General features: G+C 43.4%; 2 long non-coding RNA genes across 2 annotated transcripts in view; both read right to left on the minus strand.

Annotated features, from left to right (window-relative positions):
• Nucleotides 1-18,620, minus strand: part of LOC309638874 — a 60,234-nt gene that overhangs the window by 39,249 nt on the left and 2,365 nt on the right. The gene's annotated exons all lie outside the window — the stretch shown is intronic.
• Nucleotides 3,007-9,573, minus strand: LOC309638873. The gene is made up of 2 exons (XR_014251375.1): nucleotides 9,297-9,573; nucleotides 3,007-9,266 (listed from the first exon to the last, which is right to left on the minus strand). It is a non-coding gene; the product is annotated as an uncharacterized lncRNA (long non-coding RNA).

The following is an 18,620-nucleotide window of genomic DNA, read 5'->3' on the forward strand; positions in this document are numbered from 1 at the left end:
ACAGAAGCCATGTTTACATGTGTACTTTAAGTCAGTGCGTCCCTACGTTTCCTGTATCCCCTGAGTTTCACCTTTTCTCTTTGAAGAGAGGATTCCTGTTGCACATTTTACTGTCACATGAGGATTTACTCACAACCCAAGTGTGAGGGGGAAACACGCTCCAGCCTCTATAACGTGTGCCCAAGGAGCGATACTGTAGCCCCGAGGATTTTTAAGCCCCCTGATGAACAAACCAGTCCGCATTCACACAGAGAGGCGCATTATGTCTTCAGCAGCCTGCAAGGGAGAGGCCCTGCTGAGCGGGATGGAGAAAGTGCCGCGATTAATTGGGAGAGTTGAATTGTTAACATTCTCTCCACCATGTTCCCAGCACAGGGCTCCTGATGGAACTACTGGAGAAAATAACCAAATAACGCGGAGGGGGTATGGAGAAGAGGAGAAAAATTTCCCATTAAAAGCCCAATCAAGCCACTTTAGCGCCTCTTTTTCCCACAAGGCATTGCTTGGAGGGCAGAACGCTACACTTGTCGCACACTATTATCGTAACAGATCTCTGCTCTGTCCTAAAACCTGAAATTATTTGCTTTCCTCGGGAAATTCCCGTGGGGGGTGAGTTGAAAAGCTCATATGCTGGTTCCTCAAAAGGGCATATGTTTGCACTACAGTATCTCAGACGATATGCATTTCTGTATACGGGCATACATATATTCATACCGAGAGACACAGATGTGTGTGTGTGTGTGTGTGTGTGTGTGTGTGTGTTTTACAACAGGACCAGGACTCATAACACATACCAATTTCTGTCCATTTCTTTTTTTCTTTCCTTCTTCGTGTTGGGATGAAAAAGAACTGGCTACTTCTTAAAAGCGGGCCCTAGGTTAGCGCCTAGGAAACCTCTCTTCATACACAGATGGCTGTGATAGCAGACACCTCACCTATTAGATGGTATGTGCCGTCCTCCTTTCTGGAACGGCCCTCCACCCTCCTGCCCTGGTCCCAGGGAGCTCCCAATTGCCATGTCTGCTCAACATGGTCCCTTAGCCCCAGCCAAGCTGACTGGGACAAGAGTAAGAACCAGACCCATTCCAGACCAGTGAGAATCTCGAATTACAGACCCCGGGACTCTGGAATAGGAATTAAGGGGTGGACGCCAAGGTGTGTCTGTGTTTTCCACCATGTGGACTGAGGTGACGATGAAATCATCCTGCTGAAAGAAGGAGGAAAATAAAACAAGCGTACACAAAGAAATGGAAAAGCAAGATGGAGGGAGATTGCTACCTGGGTGCCCAGTGGCCCAGAGCATCCTGCCTCTGCGGCCAGCCTGTCAAGGTGATTTCTGAACTCGTGGAGCTAAAGTCCTTTCACTGACGTTCAGGGCCAGGGAAGAAAGGTCAGGAGACAAAACCCCGCCGAGGACCCTAAGAAGGGAATCTTCCCGGGAGAGACATTCCTTTGCTTCCTCTATTGTTCCTACCTCCTCTAACAGTGAACTTCTGGCAACAAAACATATCATCAAACACATCTTACTCCGCGTGAAAGTATCAGTGTACTGCTGTCATGATGAAATTTAACCCGTATCAGAGTAACTACTCAGAAATTCCATGTGCTATATGCTTAAACGCTTTTACTGAGAAACCTACAAATATGAAGCGTAGGAGGAAAGGCCAACTTTTTTGTGAACATACCCAAGATATTCCTAAATATCGATATTTACAGAAGTGAGGTCATTTGAGTGACACTGAAAGGACTGGCTGACCCCCAAATAACACCCACCCTTTCTAACTGCCATGCTGCTACCTGCAAATTCCACCATTACCAACATTCCTCTATATTACAATCAGTCCTCTGTTTCCAGAAATTTCCGCTTAAGGTGTAAATATCATGTGGAAGGTTTTACACACTAAACCAGTAACATAGTAGTATGGATTCACTCTTTGAATTAGTTGCTTGATCTTTTAAAAGCTTGAGGATCTGGGCTATCAGATGGTCATCTTTAATGGGTGAGAAAGCAGATTTCCCTCATGTTAGAGAGAATTACTGAGTCTCCACCGTATGTCTGAGATTCTCTTGGTGATACATAATGAACGTGACCTGTTCCTTCCTTAAGAAACCAGAGCAGGCAGACACATAACAAGTACAAGACATCGCTATATATGCAATAATTGCCGTGCATACTTGACACAATAAAAGCACCTGGGATGGGATGGGGGAAGTACGGAGTTTCATACATGAGACATAGGTTGGGCTGGGTCTTGAGTACAGGTAGAAGTCCATCAGGACACCAGCCTGTGCACACAGGTGGCATGCTAAGGAGACCTTCAGCATGAATTTGATGTGGCTTTCCATCAAATAGAAGTGGGGAGAAGCTGGAAGGACTGGATGAGATTGAGATTATTGGGGCTGTATCACAAAGGCCCTTAACGTACACAAGGGAATTCTGATTTTTTTATCAATATACACACCTCTGGAATCTTTGCTCACTCAATAGGCTAACTGCCAGCCAAGGTGAAATATGTGGAGCTAACTGGAACCATCAAGAGGGCTGTTTCTGAATTCTCATAAGGAATGCAAACGGTGCGCAAAGGAAAGCCAGTGTGCTCTGTCTCTCAGCTTTTCCGAGTCCTGGGCCCCAAGCCCCAAGGTCACAGGTATTTTCTCATGCATTTTTCTTTCTCTCTTGTTTTGGTTATTATAGGGGTTATTACAAATGCACGTGGCTTCCTATTCACAACACTTACAGCCCTACTTCTAAAATGACTGACGTTTAGGTCATTTTATGGTTAACACTTAGGGGTTTTTCTGCATTAAAGCTCAACTGAGTACCTCATTCAGGGGTGCTGAGGCCCACACCTGCATGATGCTATCCATGGCTATACCTGAAAACACAGCAAAGTTCATGTTAGGGTGAAAAGCTACTCACATTTGCTCATAATCAAAGGATCATTTAGGGCTATTCAAAACCAATCTTTGCAATACATTTTAGAGAAGAAAAAATGATTTTTTTAAAAAAAAAAAGGATACCATGGACAAAGCTAACAAGCAAGAAATTGAAAGAAGATATTTGCAATGTCAAAACCAACAAGGGACTGCAATCTAGAATACATATAAGTAACTCGGGACTTCCCTGGTGGTGCAGCGGTTAAGAATCCGTCTGCCAATGCAGGGGACACAGGTTCGAGCCCTGGTCCAGGAAGATCCCACATGCCCGGAGCAACTAGGCCCGTGCGCCACAACTACTGAGCCTGCGCTCTAGAGCCCGTGAGCCACAACTACTGAGGCCCCTGCTCCTGGAGCCCGTGCTCCACAACAAGAGAAGCCACCGCAATGAGAAGCCCGTGCACCACAACGAAGAGTAGCCCCCGCTCGCCGCAACTAGAGAAAAGCCCGCACGCAGCGACAGAGACCCAACGCAGCCAAAAATAAATAAATAAATAAATTTATAGAATATATATAAGTAACTCCTGCCAACCTACAAAATCCAGGCAGCCATTCTGGAGAGAATCTAGCAGTACTCAGACAATGTAAGGACATACACATTCTGTGACCCAGCAAACCAGCCTCTGAGTCCTAGGGCATATATGCCACGAACTCTTGCTAGCCAATAAGGGGACGTGTTTGAGGATGTTCACCACAGCGTCTGTGGTGATGGGGAGGGGGAGGCGGTCACTGTGGGAACAGATGAGTGAAACGGGGAAGAGGCGCAGAGCAGTGAGGACGCCTGTTGACATGCCGGACAGAACAAGTAAGAAGCAGAGTGAGGTTTCTTATGTGCCACTTATGTAAACGCAGAACATGTGTTCACAAAACAGAAACCCACGTTCTACAAGAGTACAAGCAAATAAAGTAAATACATACAAACACATTAAACCCACGGCCTCTGGAGAGGACAAAAGTGGGGGTGGGGAACGGGAAAAAGGAAAGCATGACATCCGTCAGGAGACGGGCCTTCTTGAACAGACCAAGGACCCCAGTGCGCTGTGCCCGGGACTCCGCAGCTGAGGTGCAAAAACAAACAAAAAGGGGCAGGGATGCCACCGGGGCCTCTGGTCCTCGAAGAGAGCGTGCAGCGGGCTCCCTTCTGAATCCCCGACAGCGGCCAGCCCCCATGTCTTATCTTTGGGCCACGTCTGCTAGCTGGACAATAGATATTTGACTGATAGATGCATAAACAAATGGGGGAATAAAAGGCACAAACAATCTAATGGAGGGTGGCCAGGAGACATGGAGCCACTCTCCATAAATAAAGAATGATTGATGCTCTCTACATGCCAGGCACCATGCTAGACCCTGGGAATGAACTGAATGATGAGTGAGACAGGCCCTGTCCTCTTGCAGCTCTGCTGAGTCAGGGAACTGGATGAGTTAGTAGCAGTGATAACACTGTGTTGATGGCTACGATAAAGATCAGCACAGGCGACCCTGGGGTCAGTGAAGAGGGGCTCCTAACCCAATTGTGGAAGTTCAGGAAGACATCCCAGAAGAGACTGATGCCTGTACGGAGTCCCAAAACATAAGAGTTATGCAAGCAAGGAGGAGGGAGGGAGGGGTGCATAAGAGGCAGTAAAAATCACATATGCAAGGAGGCCTGGGGTCAGAACAGGTATAATAACTGATACCTATTTCAGAAGGGCCTGTCTTCCCAGCCTTAAGAGATACCATAGCAGTTGCTTTAACAGATGAAGCTGCACAGCATTTCTTAGTGTTCTCGAGGCATCTTTATCAAACAAAGAACTGATCCCTGGGTAAGGAAAGAAAAACCCTTCCGTTCTCTTCTCAGACCAAGCAGATGTGCGCACCCAAGTCGACTTTGCCCAGAGCAGTCCAGCAGGAGACAAGCACTTACCACTGTCCTGTGAAATCATCTCAGCTGGACTTAAGAGAGAATCCTGAAGAGAAAGGCTTTCAATCTGCCAAGCTAGTTCACCTTTCTACAGTTTTCCTTTCATCACATGATTATAATTCTTCGTTTATATATCAGCAAGGATGCTTACAGCTGATACACTTGACAGGTCTCACTCTGGAAATGTTACCATGTGTATGTAGGGCTTTGAGTTTGTACTGGCTTGATGAGCTAAAACTAAGAGGCGTACAAATGCCAATGCTAGAAACATCTTCCAGGGGTTGAATGTGCATCAGCGTCCCCTGCAGGGCTTGTCAAAACAATGCAGGTGCCTGGGTCCCACCCAGTGGGGCTGATTCAGTCGATCTCAGCTGGGGTTTGAGAATTTGCATATCTAACGAGTTCCCAGACAAGCTGATGCTGCTGGGCTGGGGACCGCATTTGACAACCACTGAACTATTCTAATCTTACTGATGAAGAAACTGAAACTCAGAGAATGTAGGGGAAAGAAAACCTACACTTCTCCTCCTGTGTCTCTCCTTTACTCTCACACGACTACCACACGCACACCACTTCTGACACCAGATGTGTGGAGGTTTTTTTCCCATACCAAGCAACTCTGCAACACCAGCTGGGTGTCCTACAACTTAATTCTGACACTCTCAACCTGGAGCTGCTAGCGTCAGATCCCACAGGTTAAGGGCTCAGTTCCACAAAACTGGTCCTCCCTACCCCACTTCAAATGCCAACAGCAATGTCACCGGAGCTTCTGACCCATCGGCTGTAAACCGGAGACTCCCACAATCCCCTCTTCAGGTTTGATTCATTGACTAGAGCAGCTCACGGAACTCAAGAGTCTACTTTACCAGTTTACGATGAAAGGATATGATAAAGGACATGCATGAACATCCAGATGAAAGAGGTGCATAGAGCAAAGTATGCGGGAAGGGGCACAGAGCTTCCATCCCTCTCCCTGGGCATCACATACCACCCACCCCCCCGTACCGCCACGTGTTCACCAAGCCAGAAGTTCTCTGAACCCCACACTCTGAGGATTTTTATGGAGGCTTCCTCATGTAGGTACGATCAATCATGAGCTCCATTTCCAGCTCCTCTCTCCTCTCTGGAGAATGGGGGAGTAGGGCTGAAAATGTGCAGCTTCTAATCAAGGCTTGGTCTTTCTGGTGACCAGCCCCTATCCAGGAGCCCACCAAGAGTCCTCCCATTAGAACAAAAGGTACTGTGAACACCCAGGAAATTCCAAGAGATTTAGGAACTCTGTGCCAGGAACCGGGGGCAGAGACTAATATATATATTTTCTATTATCTCACAGCAAGTGACATACGTAAGATCACACAAATTTTTGGCGACCCAATCCAGGTCTTAAGAGAATATAGTAAATGGGAAGTAGAGCTACAAAGATTTCTGAACGAAAGCCATCTCGATTAGTGGCTCACAGGCACATACGAGACATCTTATCTGGTTCTGACAACCCACACTCGACAGCACTTGGAAAGGATAAAAACGTGTTCCTGCAGATCCGCTCACAAGAGGCTGCTCCACCTGTCGGCCTTCAGTACCTACATGAGGATGGCTGCTTCAGCCTCCCACATCCCCTGAAACCCTCTGAGGCACAAAGGAATCACTGCCAGCCTCCCTCTCCCATTGTGCCCCTGCCATTGCGCAGGCGGCTTTCAGGGAGAATGACGGCCATGGCAGTTGTAGGACTTGCAATGCTTTAAACAAATGGGGGAAGGAGGGAGAACTATACAAAAGCAATTGCAGGCCTGTTGACCAGCGAAGGCTTAATGGGCTTAGAGAGAAAGAGCAGGAAGTCTGTGCTTTTCATTCTCACTTGTCAGCATCGTGGTGAAGAGTCTAGATGGATAAAGATTCTGGTTTGTCACCCTTGTTTTGTTGTCCAAGCACCCTGATTCTTTTTATGAGGAATCTGATGGGAGAGGAAAAGTAAGTCATCAGTGGGGGCCCTCGCCATCAGCAATGTCAGTTATTGAGCTGGAGGCGCATTGTTTAGGCATTAGGAGTTCAGAGGTCAAGTCTCTTTGACTGTTTATTACACCTCTGGCCCAGAATGCTCTGCATGTCTAAAACCATTAACTGAGATTTCATAACCAAATTATTTCCAATGGACCTCATAATGATCTATGATTACAAAGATGGAAACAACTTGCTTCGCAAGAAGCATGATTTTGAATTCCACCTAAAACAGTAGTTCTGTCCCATGAGTAGTTCTGTTCAATGAGATGTCACAAGAAAATGATCCCAGGGCTGCTAAAGAACTGCTGTTGCTTTAAAGCTACGAGTTCTAAATTTGCTTTAGGTTTTCTTTCAAAGCCGCACAGATACGAAATTTTTCTCCAGAGGTTTTTGGTTACAATGTGACTTAAGAGGAGGATTTAAGTATTTCATTCCAAGGAATCCTAGTTTTAGGTGACTAGCTGGTAACTAAGTAAGCCATGTAACAATAAACATTTCATTTTACCATAGAGCGGTATTTTGTGAAATATTCATGGACTACTATTTAAGCCAATTTGCAACCCAATTTTGAGAGCTGGTATTTGGTGGATAATCATGGGGGTCTGACCACTAGCCTGAGCTACAGCTCACCTGATCTCCTATGGCCACTGCTGAAAAGGGTGAAGGAATCAGGACCAATTTGCTCAATGCACGAAGGTCTTACGTGTTAGAAGCTAGGGTTTCCAAGGTTCACTCCAGAAGGTCAAATTCTCTTTACTGCACCTTTATTTCTGATTTTAATAGCCTAGTTCAGAATTTTGAACAGTGAAGGCTCCCAGAACAGCAGCAGCAGGCACCACGATGAACCACTGCCTCGTATTGTGCTATAAAGAGAGTTAAAACCTCCCTCCAAAGTTAAATCCATTCCTGTGGTTTACATCCTGCACCCTGCCCTCCCTGACCACAACAATGTGCACACAGGCAGAACTCTGATGTGATTTTAGGTTTTCAAGGGTCATCACCTGACCACCCAAGCCTGGTGTAAAAATGCCCCTTGTAAAATTCTTTACACATTTGTTTTGAAATTGTGGGAATGGCTGATTTACTCCTAAAGAACGTTTGGAGATTCTCAGAGCTATGCAAGGATCTATAATTATCAACAATTGCTAAGACAGCTTAACCCTTATGTAAAATACGATGCATACAAATGGGTTTATTTTGAACCAGTTCACACTGTTAAACTTGAGTCTGGTACGGGTTTATCCCAAGGCAGTGCTCAATAACAGACAGTAGCAAACACCTTGGCTATATGTCTTCCTATTTGGTTGGCTTGTTTTTATATCTGTGCATGTTTAAATAGGCAATGGGAGTGCTAATTAAAATGCAATCATGCAGATAAATTATACCATGTTTCTAAAAGGTAAAATGAAAATCCTTTTGATTTCAAAATCTTTGTGATATTCAAGGCAAAAACACAGTGTGATACTGAATACAGAGAAAACCTTTCATGATTATTGCATGTTTAAAACCAAACTTCTTTTTTGTTTTGCGGGTTCTTTTTAGATGTAACAAATTAATTATGAGTAATTTCTTATGGGAGTCAAGACTCAGGGTTTCTAATGCAAATGTTCAAGCTGTAGGTCACTCTGAACAATTTGTACTGTCTGTCTTCTGCCTGTAAAATGGGAAATGTAATGTGTATTTCAAAGCCTACTTTGGTCTAGGGGCAAGGGCAACCCCTAAATAAACCAGTGATCAAGGCTCCCCCAGTGGATTTTCTGTTGCATCTACAGCTTACCAGCTTTCAGGGGAACCTCACTGCAAGAACCAAAGAGCAAAACAATATGCTGATATCCAGCAAACTATTTCATCTCTCTAAGCCTCAGTTTCCTCTCCTGCAAAATGGGCCACAGGAAGGCACTGCTAACTGCTTTTGAGATTAGAGACTGATTTGAGAATTTGATGAAAGCCATTCACACTGTTCCCACAACAGCAGGGGTACACGTCCCCACAAAACTGTACACACGCATCCAATGATGCTCCGATGCCCGTCCATGGACCTCCAGTGAAAAACTCCAGGTCTTTACGGTGGTGAGATTCCACATTCTTCTTCCAAGACCTGTTCTGGGCTCTAACCTGCTCCTTTACTTACTGTTCTCTGCAAAATTAATCTTTCCCCCAAAAACATCATACAAAAATTAATCTTTGTTTCAGTATGAGGGTATTTTGCCCTGTATACCATTCACAGGCCTGGATACAACTAGAAACCATGTAAGCAATACAACTAGTTTAGTCTAACGGAAAGCATCAGATAGCCTGGGAGTTCTTATGCGCCCACTCCCTCCTTCTGGAAGGCACGTATTGCTACTTTATCCTGGGCCTTCCCTTCAAGGTCACAGTTTCACTGGCAGAGTCCCACTACTGTACGTTTGCAGTCCCAGGCTCAGACCTGCTCAGACCTGCTCAGACCTGCTCAGACCTGCTCAGACCTGCTCTGGAGCTGCTTGCATGCTGGGCCCTCACCTTTCAGCGCCCCTCCACATCCCTTAAGAGGTTCTAAAGCACACCCTGAACTGTCCTCTCCTCTTTCCAGGTCTGTTCTAGGACAGCATTTCCCCTGGCAAGTATCAGAAAACAATGTGTTCTGTGGCCAGAAGAATCTGGGAAATTCTGCATCTTGGACACTCCCAAAGCATTTTCTCATGTTAAAGGCACTGAGAAGTCTTCATAAAGAAACCAACTTAATTTTGTTGTCCCAATATGACATTATTGGAAAATAACACTTAGAGAAGCTCAAAGAGCTGGTTTCTACCACATCCTCAGTCAATGGATTTTCAATAAGCTTAACCTAGATTCTGTTTACCGGCTTCATTGGTCATTCCTTTCATCTAAACATCTTTGGTCTTCCCCAACTTTGCTTGCTGGTGTTGTCAGGCCACCTGGGTCTATTCTCTTCCACCAGCAGTTCATATCCACCCCTCTTTTTGGAACTCACAATGCACATTTGCATATAAAAAGACAGACATCATCCTGTCCAGGAAATAGCTCTCCTTGTCTCTTCTTCAATAGAGACAATGTTTAAATAGAGTCTTAGCAATTTGGAGCTGAGTAGGCTTTAGAGATCCCCCAATCATTCTTCTAACTTTATAAATAAGAGAACAGACCTGAGAGGTTAATTGACTTGAGAGAGAGAAGACAGGAGCCTAGATTTTCTGATCCCCAGTCCAGTGGCCCTAGGAAGTGGCTCAAGCTTCCCAGAGGCACATGAGATGGATTCACACCAGAGAGTAAATTTACTAACTTACAATGAGGAGTGACATATGTCTGGCACAAGACCAGTTATCTAGAGAGAGAGAGATCTACCCAATGAGTAAATTATAGTTGGATGCTTCCTAGATAAGGGTGGGCTTAGAGAATGAAGAGTTAGATTTTCTTTAGGAAATGATGTACTGGAGAGAATACTGGACTGGGAGTTAGGAGGCTGATTCTAATTTTAATTCTCCCACTATGAGATCTTAATGTCACTGGGCTTCAGTTTTATCATTCAATAAATGGTAGGAGATTAGACAATTACCTTTACAGCCCGTCTAGCTCCATACTTTAAGATTCTGTGAGTCGAAGTTCTTTCCTTTCAATTACTCTGCCTTTATATTTTCAGCATCCCTTTTTATATGTTAATACACAAACCCCTAGCCCTTGGTCTGAGTGTCTTTCAATTCACAATCATTCAGTTTGGGGAGTGGGTCCTTTCTGTCCTATCATGGGCATTAGATAAATCATCTCAAGATTCTCGAATAAAAGGCTCTTTAAACAAACAAACAAACCAGGTATCCACAGCTGCTGGCGGACCTAGAATAAATATCAACATCCCCCTCTCTTCCTGGAAGCCCTGTATTAATGTAGTTCCCCACACTCACCAATATCCATTCATTCTCTTTCTACTGCAAGACCTAGAGCTCCCAGGGAAGGCAAAGCCACATTGTGAAGTCTAGACACCTCCATTTGGTAGTCTCAGCAGCTTCCTGCAACACCAAATCAGTGCCATTAGCTACAGATGATTATGGCAGGGTCTCCTAATTCATGTCTGTGATAGTGCCTTTAAATCACAACAGCTACTAAATTGTTTCACTTATTTAAAGAATGTCCACTGTCCCTGGGGCCTCTGGGCATGGGCACGAAATACTGCTGTCAGGAGGCGGCCACTGCAATTCTCAGCAATCAACTAGCTGCTCATTATCACACTTTTACCAGCAACGCCAAGTACATCAACAAGGATGAACTATAAGAAACATATGATTCTTGTTCACACTTACATAAAATAATGACAGTGCTGTTAGTAATTAGTTACCAGATCCTCAATTGCTTTGTTCTTTGGCATTAGTAATATGCCACTTGAAGTTTTACACCAAATTAACATTACCCACATTCAACTGTTTCCAACCCCTTGAAAATGTGCAATCCTTCTTCACAAGCAAGACGACGTGCCTGATAGTAAGATAAGCACTCTGCGTTGTTTGCTCCCAGCCTCAAGAGTATGTGGCGTGTGACCCATTTTGGTACGGGATCATACTGTTCTGACACTTAGCAACTGTCCTTAGATATGAAAGATTATTTCACTATGTGAAACTAACTCACCGGTCTATGAAATAAATTTAACATGTAACTCTGTCAAACTATCAAGACTAACAGATTAAAGTGAGGAAAAGCAAACTGAATACAACCAAGGCACTTACTCAACCAGGACTCATTTTGGTTCCACGGTCAGCTCGTACACAGAAACATAATGTCAGAATTTTAGGGATCAGGTTTGTAATCAATGCTGCTAGGTCCCCGAAATTCAGTTTCTATTGTTTCTATTTGCAGAAAGTTAATGACATCTGTTGATAGCTACATTTCTTATGACGATGAGTAAGGTGGTAACTATATGAACCACTTCCATTTTAAAGGGAAAAAAAGGCTTTTGGAAGAAAGAGGGTTAGTGTTGACCAGACAGAATCCCAAAACCAGCATCCAAATTCTGTTCCAAAAAAGTGGGCATCTACACTGTCAAGAGAAAAAACTGTCTCTCATCCCACTTGGAGTAACTACCCTACCTTTGTCTTATGAATGACCCTGTAGACCGTGTTTATAGAATACCTAGAGATCTGTCTGTTTTCCACTGACACTATAAATCAAATGTTTTCAATTGACACTGTAACTAGAAAACTGGATCTAAATCTGCTAACTGGTTAACACAGCCTTATATGATCTGGAGTCTTGAGGCTTCATTTCCAAATCCATCTGAAACTCCCAGATCTTTGACTATCCATTTCCAATTGAAATATGAATGTGTCAGTTAGCTAGCTGGCTGAGAGAGTACACACTGAATCCAGAAACTCCAGATTTTGCCACAGGATTAAATATTTTATATGCTATAAATGCAGATCCTAGAATTATATTTAATCTTTTTCTTTCCTGTTTTTGAATTTAATCAAATGCAATGTTGTTCTTGTTGTTGATTAGTTAACGGTGCTGTCTTTCACGTATGGAAGTTCTGATTCATCAATAGAAAAACATGCTCTTGAGTTTTTCAACTAGTAAAGAGAGATTCTGTTGTTATTACCCACCATTCCTCTCGCAACCATATGAAAGATGACTGGTTGGACAACCCCTCTGTTAAACTAGAAGAGAGGGTTTGGGTGTTGTTGTTTTTTTCATTAAGTAACATGAAAGAAGTTTAAATTCATGATATTTCATTCTTAATATCATGGTCTAATAAACAGAACTAACTATCCCAGATATTATAAGAATGTGATCCAACATTTATTGGGGAAATATTACCTTATGTATTTAGTTAATTAATATATTCTAGATTCTAATGTTTTCACTATGTTGCAAACAGAAAAGAACTATAGGATTGGTAACAAATGTTTTGCTCCTGCAAGTAATTATTTCGCTTAAAACAAAATACTCAACTTTTTTTTCCCCTTCCACAATGTGGATTCTTCAATCCTTTTGGATAAAAGGCTTAGATGATCTGTTGTCTCTAGCCAGAGTGACTGCATATGTTCAATAATATATCAGTTTCATCAGCTGCCATAGAATAGGCACACATGACAATAAATCATTTTGGGAACTTCCTGAATCCCAGCCAAGTTGTAGACAATAAAAGATCCTGCTTGTAAAGGCAGCTATAAAAGTTAATTTCATACAGGTTCCCCAGCACGCATGCTACAGTTCAGTTCCAAACAGATGTGGTCTTGGAATAGCAATGGAAAATGGCATGAAGCATTTTTGCTAACTTTCCGTATCAGGAGATTCAAATACTTGGTGTTTTGTGTAACCTCTGGTCATTAACACATTGCAGCAGGTATGAAAAATGAATTCTTCAAGCTTTTCTAATGTTGTTTCCAGTCTGAACTATTCCTCCACATTGGAAAGATTATCCATCAAGCCAGACATGCAGAGACTGAGAAAATCCACCCAGAAAAATAACAAGAAAAATAACAAAGACAACAGCAGACATTTGGGACTACATTCTGAAAGAATCTCTTGAAACAAGAACTTTTATTTATGTCCTTATTTGCTTTTGCCTGTAGATGCCCTGGCAGATCGCTGCAGAGACAGCGAGCCACTCCACTCAGCCATGGAGTTAACAGGAAGAAGAGACGTGAAGGAAAGGAAAAGGCTGAACTAGACAACGGAAGCCCAATTACATGAACTGACTGAAAATGTCCTTTTTGTCAAACATCACACTTGGTCCTTGCTCTTAACTAAGGCCACTGTGAACGCTTTCCCTACCCCTGCCGAGGACGACTGCTCAGCCTCGTTCATTCCTAAGGTTCCCCATGATACGAGACTAAAATCATGTTTCTCCCAATTTCAAACAATAGTTCGAATGCTGGGAAGTTGCATGTTTGTCTGAATATTTATAATTTGATCCATTCTCTATTCAGGTCTCAGTAGCAGAGCTCCCTATTAATAGTTCTCTGGAATTGTCTTGCAACAATAATGATCAATCCTTTGGCTTATCTTTTGCTGGAAAGGGGATTTTCAAAATGTCAAAAAGATATACCCTCTCTACAAAAGCCCTGCTGAGCTTGAGAGTATAGAGTACACCTGGAGTCAGAGAAATTGTAGAACAATTAAGTGCTGAGGGCTGAATGAGGGTGTCATTAACATATTAATCATACACCTGAAATTAATTAAGGCCGACCAAGGGATTAAGGTGTTCCAGGCCAAAAAAAAAAAAAAAAGAAAGAAAAAGAAAAAAAATGGATTGATGATGTTATATAGCGGATAGTTATATAATCACATCTTATGCCAGCAGATTGCTTTAAAATTACAAATGACACTTTCCATCCATTAGTTCATATGAACATCAGGCCAACCTCATAAATTTGCGAGGGATTCTTATTTTGAGGGTTTGAGGAAACAAGCTCAGTGACATTAGGTGACAATCCCAAAAAGAACAAAGGATACAAAAGCCACAATCCCAGGGGCATGGCCTTGAAAGGGCAGTAGACTGGGAGTTCTAACACGGCTCCAGGGGTACCACACACACTGCACCTGGGACTGTGCCCCACGGAAGGCACGAGTTCCTGTAACAGCTCAGCCACTGACCGGTGACTCGGCAAGTCACTTGAACTCTTGGGCCTTTTCTCATCTTTAAGAGTGAGGAGGGTGAACTAGAAAAGGAACCCTAAGTTCCCTTCAGAGCCGAACTTCTACATGCGTCCTCTGGGTGGAGGTGGCAGAGGTGAACTGTTATTGGCAAGAGGCACTAGGAACCATGCTTTGTGGGCCTTGGGTTAACGGTACCCCTTGCCCCTCTGCCATGTTTTATCACAAGTGCTCTGCATTTTCAAGTACTAGATACGACTATGTCAAACCATGGGTGGGGTGGCCTCAAAGCCAGAGGATATTATTCGTTCTTGTACCAGAGTGAGAGACAGAGCAGAAGCCAATGCAGCAAGTCAGGAAGCAGAGATGGAAAAACAGGTCAGTCTCACTAGCCCCTGTGCAACTTTCAGTTGGTTTCACCTGGGGTTGGTTCTCAGTTTAGTGGTTGGTTTTCTTGGAACTAAGAGCAAATGGTTTGTTTCAACAAGCAGGTGAGAAACCAAATACCTGGACGGTGACTAGCCTGCCCCTGCGCCGACCGTGGTGTCTCTCCAGAGTCGAACAACCCCTGCTTTCCACCAGCGGGGCTGGTGCCACAAGCAGGAACGGATCTCACACCCGGTCCTATCTCGAGTATCCTCCTCTTTCTCTCCCATTTTGCAATTTAGAACACAGCAGGTCTTCACTGGCAGTCTACCAGTGGCGTATTCAAGGTCCCAACTGTTTAAACTGTAATCTGTGGCATTCAACAGAAGTAGGACTGGCTTGATGTCCAGACTCCACAATGAGAACGATGCCTTCATTCAGCAATCCCATGAAAACCACAGTCCTGCGTCTATAATAACTAGAACATCAATAGCGTGTAGAAATTACTCTCTATCATCGTCTGTTGTCATCAGAACATACCCATTTACAAGATAATAGAGCTGATTTTGTTTTATTTTACTTAATGGGTCAGCTCTCTGGAAAAAACCTGGTATTCTATAAGGTAATAAATAGTACTTCAGTGTCATAAAGAGTCCTCATCTGGCACCCAGGGCATAGCCTTCTACCTGGCAAGATACGGATCATTGCTTTTCAGTCCATATTACTTCCTAGAAGGTGTGGGCTGCAAAGGAACTCTTCTTTCTATATTCCAGTGTTTGAGTAAGTCTCGTTTAGCCAACAGTGTCCTAAACCAAGACCAGGTGGTTTTAAACAATCTCCGCCCTCAAATGCCCTCCAGCACCCCACAGAGCAGCACGGTGAGGTAGGAGTCCAGCAGTGGGCTTCCCATTCGACAAACAAAGAACCTACCACAGAGAAGAGATGAGCCATTTGTCCAGATCACATGTGTCCAGAGACATACTCTTGGCTTGCAGACTTTTTGCTCTGTATTACCAGCTCTGGGTGACAGCCATAAGAACAGTTCAAAGGAAGGGCCTTTCGCATTGATCATGGATTTCCTTTCATCTTGGAATTATTCTGTAGGTAACATAATGGTGCCCTGGGTAAATAGTAAATAAACCTAGAGAACATGATAATCCTATTTGAAACACTGTCATCCAGATACAAGACTTCAAGGTGGCTTCTTGTGGAGGAAGAAGGAAAAAGTCATACATAGGTACTGTTAGCTACGAATCTTCCCTGGTGTTTTCACAATCACTGGGAAGAATTTTTTTTTTCATTCCAGTTATAAAATTTATTTTAATACCAATCAATTGCATAAGTCTTAAACCGAAGAAAGAAAATGAACCCTGGACACATCTAAAGACAACTTCGAATACTTTAGAAAACTTGTGCTATCTCAAAAGGAGACTGGGCAGAGATTTTTCGAGCCCCAATTCAACCATTACAATAAATTTTTTAGTTTTATACAATTAGTAGTTGAGCTTCAAAATGCCCAAATTGATATCAGGCCACTCAGAGTTATTTAAAAGTAAACTGACAATTCATAACAGTAACAGCCATAACAGCATCTAGCATCTGCACCATGCTTGAGAGTATTGATCTAGAGCTTTCACACCTAGCACATTTCATCACCACCACCTCTCTAAATTGGTTACTATTATCTCCCTTTCATAAGTTAACACTGTGGCCAAAAAAGCTCAAAAATGGAACTCATACTCAAGTCTTCTGAATCAAAACCAAAACTCCTTTCATTTTACCACAAACAAATCTCAGCAGTGCCAGGTCAATTTACAATATATATTTGGAAATCGTAAGTTGAATAAAGAGTAATTCTACATTTCTGAAATTGTACATGCACTAATTTTAAAATGAGTAAAACACCATCATAAGAAACAAGAGGATTAAGTCCTGAACATGATGTATTCAGCAGTTCTCCTTAAGATTTAACACTTTGCACAATGCCATACCCATTTGTAATGTTTTCCCAACAACCAACCAAAACTACTTTAGTTCTCTGGGGCAAAGATCTCTTGGCTCTCCCAACAGTTTGCATCTGTACCTCATAGGGGGTTTCATCATCTCACTCCATCTCTGTCTCTAATATGCCTCCAGAGGAGGAGACTTCAGATTCTGGGTAGAGCTCTATACTGTCAACATCTGTAGGATTACAGGTGGTTGGCAAATAGGATTCAGCAATTGCTGCTTCTATTTCCTGTAACCTCCTTGGAAAAGGGAAGGAAAGGGAAGCCTCTTAAGGAAAATTTAGCTTAGGTACTATATCAGAGGCTACATGTCCACCGATATTCATTCTCTCCAGTTTAATAATGCAATTCCTAAGTTGTACCTGTGCATAGCCCCTCAACTGGAGACTACATTTCCCAGCCTCCCTTGCAGTTCAGTGTGGCCATGTGATCACGCTGCAGCCAAAGGGACATGAGCAGAAGGACAGATGCCACTTCCAGGCCACTCTCCTGGCTCTTTCCCTCCCTCCTGCTCACTGCAGCTGTAGCCACTGCCTTGCCTCCAGCCCCAGCCTGCTGACCACTGGACTGTTATGTAAGAGAAAAAGAAATTTCGATCCTATTTATGTCACTACATTTTGGGATCTTTCTGTTTTAATAAGTTAGCCTGTGCCCTAACATTTTTAATTACAGGGGCTCAGGACCTGCATCTAACAGTACCTAGCAGGGCGTACACCTAAATTGTGAATTACTTGGGTCTCTTGTTCAAGTGAGCGTTCAACTTTATGTCAATCAACTTACTAATCAGTTAATATTTTCTGAGTATGTGCTCCATTCAAAGCATTCTGCTTGGCACCAGAGATATGACATTATCCAGCCCCCAGGAAGTTCATCATCTAGCCACCAAGACCAGAGAGACATAAAAATACCACAAGTCAGCACTGTTCATCGTTAATCTCCACACAAGTGGCACCAATGGCGAGCGTACAGCCATGCTTCTCCCACCTGCACTAGCAAAGTTCTTCTCTTCTGGCCTGAGAGGCCTCCCAATCTGTAATAAGACTATGGCGTTTGAATCCGTTTTTCCCTTTCCCAGATCACTTAATTTTCCTCCACCTCAAATTTTCCAGTTACCAAATGGTCCCAGTGACTATCCACGTCCTCACCCCTTTAAGACTCGAGGCTTCCCAACCACTCCATTACGTGTTCTCCTCTCTGTCCTAAGGCACAAGGAAGTTGGCCTAGGCGATTGCATATTTTGTTTGTAGGCCATGCACTATTAATGTTGGAGATAATCAATCACTCGGCGCCTCTCTCCCTGCCACCCAAACAGCAAATCTTGCACTGCTGTATTGGCCCGTGAGTTCCCACCTGCTGAATGACTGCTTTCCAGGAGCCGGAGAAAAGTGGTTGTGCAAATTGGCCTGAATTCCCCGAGCACCAAAGCTAGAAAAGGAAAAAACAATCAGGCCTGAACAAAATCAGGAGACAGACTAATGAAATGAAGAGGAATATAGATTGACTCTCATCATATGCCATTGGTAAGTGAGTCTAGAGCTGTTTTTTAAAATTAATCAAATGCTTTTGTTGTTCACTAAAGGCAAGGGTAACATCTGCTCACCATATTGACCAACATTAAAACACACACACACACGTGAAATGAAATTTCACCTACGACGCTGGATTAATTACATCCCCAATCTAGTTACGTGGGGGAACTGGAGCAATTCCTCAATGTCAGGTGATTCTGACAGCAATCTCCATCTACCTTTAAGGGAAACCACTTGAAATACAGCGAAGAGAGAATTTGTTTTGTGTTAGAAGAGCTGCCTGACCACTTACTACAAGTC

The sequence above is a fragment of the Balaenoptera physalus genome (genome assembly GCF_965194825.1).
Source record: "Balaenoptera physalus genome assembly, chromosome: 11".
Classification (NCBI taxonomy): domain Eukaryota; kingdom Metazoa; phylum Chordata; class Mammalia; order Artiodactyla; family Balaenopteridae; genus Balaenoptera; species Balaenoptera physalus.